We start from the raw sequence: 2,309 nt of genomic DNA, 5'->3' as shown, positions 1-2,309 counted from the left end.
CCCCCCACCCCCCTCTCCCGGAGATCTATCCCTCTGACGCCGGCGCGTGGGAGGACGAAAGCGTCGCGCAGCCACCACCTCCTCCTCCTCTCTCTCTCTCCTCCCCTTTCCTCTCGAAACGCAAACAGCGTCATCGAGTTTACCCGACATTAACAGCAGAGTGGGTGTTTTAACGCCCGCAGCCCTTATTTAGTGCTCGGCAGCAGCAGCGCCCTGGAGCCACCTTACCTTCCAGCATCGTGTCCCGCCGGTTGTGAATTATCCTCGGTATGAAAAATTAATCCACTGGCGGGCGGGGAGCGACGCACGCGCGCGGGGCGCCCTCTCGAGCGCACTTGCACGACACTGCAGCAAGACGACACGGCACACACTTCACGACGCTGCACGCGACACACACGCACAACACACAAACACACACAACACACACTCGCACCAGACCACCAGGCCAGCCGGTCGGCACCGGGAGTAAGTCTGCACTGACTGCCTTGCCGAGCCGGGCCGGGCGGCCACTCGCGCGCGCGGTCGCCCGCTCCCACTCTTTCTCTCTCTCTCTCTCTCTCTCTCTCTCTCTCTCTCTCTCTCTCTCTCGCTCTCTCTCTCTCCCACTCTCCCTCCACCGCCTCGCGCCAGCCGAGCCCGGCCGTCACCTGAATGGGACCAGATTAGTTCCAATCTCTTTGCGACTCATGTGCGTAACCCGTCCACGTGTCCATGCGTTCGTTGGGACTAATGACGGAACCTAACTCTGTGTTCTGTTTCGCCACAGCTGCATTATTTTTTTCGGGTGGCGCGGGTGAGGCGTCCCGGTCCCACTGAAACCTTCTTCTCCTCGGTCTCCTTTTCCTCCCCATCGGTGTCAAGCCACGGGGATCGCGTCCAGTTAAAAAGGCCTGTTTTCCACTCTACGGCGAGAGTGGACAACTTTAATGTAATTGGCCTCACGCTCGTAATTCTCGCCGTCTCATATATGTGCACCAGCGCTCACGCGCGCGAGGCTAACTACTATCGCTCTCTTCCTTCGACACATGAAAGTGCGCAAACGTTAGACGCTATAAAAATCCCCCCCTTTCCCCTTTACCCGTCTTTCCTCCGCTCCGCCGCCGTGCGCCGCCGCATCCGTGACCTCACCCAACCTAACCTACGCGCGCGCACGGCCGCGCCATAACCTCACCCAACGACGACAAAACACGACCGCCGGGGAACGTCACGAGCATTGTCAACGACAACATCCGAGAGCATCGCAGCAGCGCCCGCTCGAAGTGGGAAACAGTGGCGCGGCATCCAAAATAAGCGAAGGGGAAACACGGCGGGGCCACGGCGGCACAAAAGCAAAGCCGCGCACTATCTGCTGGGCACTGCAGCTGAATTTGCATTAGTCGATAGACACAAAAGTGATGAGCGCCAAACGGGCTCACGAGGGGACGGTGTGGCGAGCAGCGCGCGTTAGCAGCTAATGCCCTGCTCTGCTCCAAAAAGCTTTATTTCGGCCGCGCGGCGATAAAATACATCAACATTCGCAATCATCATCAGCACAATCTCCACGCCATCACAATCATCATCACCATCGAGAGGAATAATAATAATGATCATTGACGCCAGTTATCACCGAGTTCATTTATTTTATAAATGCTAATGCATAAAAATCGTGAACACGGAATAAAATAAACAGTCCCCCGCTCTCTGGGCGCGTCACGCCCTTCTTCCGGCACACTGCCCTTGCCCTTCCTCCCCCCTGCTCGCTTATAGCACCCCCACCCCCTTTTCCCTTTTCCATCGTCACGAGCAGGCGACGGCCAAATTTTAATTCTCGCGCGGTCTATTGTTTTTGCGGGCGGCGGCGGCCAGTGGCACGCCCACGGCACGGCGGGACTGCAACCGGAATGAATAACAAGCCCCATGGCAAAGCGCTCCCGGGACGTTTCGACATTCGGTCGGGGAAATTAAATATAGTCCCCGACAGGCGGCGCAGGGGACATAATTTCTCTCTTCCATTTTAGTCCCGCACCGCACCGCCGATAGGGTCCATCGCCGAGTCGAGAAGGGCGCGTGTCAGTCAAATACGGGCGATGACTAGGTACCGAAACTATAAATTATAGAAATTGTTTTGTTGCCGGAAAAAGTTATTGAAAAGAACTACAACAATTTAGTTTTTTGTTAATGCGCCTTTGAATAATGACATACGTATTGTAATTTGGGTCTGTTTAAGAGAGCCCGAAGGAGCAGCGGGGGGTCGCACAGGCCCCAACCTGCGTGAGACACTTCTGATGCCCAACCCAACAGTTTCGCCAACTTGTCATATACACACACAA

Source organism: Frankliniella occidentalis, unplaced genomic scaffold (assembly GCF_000697945.3).
Source record: "Frankliniella occidentalis isolate FOCC.00 unplaced genomic scaffold, Focc_3.1 Scaffold31, whole genome shotgun sequence".
NCBI classification, from domain to species: Eukaryota; Metazoa; Arthropoda; class Insecta; order Thysanoptera; family Thripidae; genus Frankliniella; species Frankliniella occidentalis.
This window is presented reverse-complemented; position numbering follows the sequence as displayed.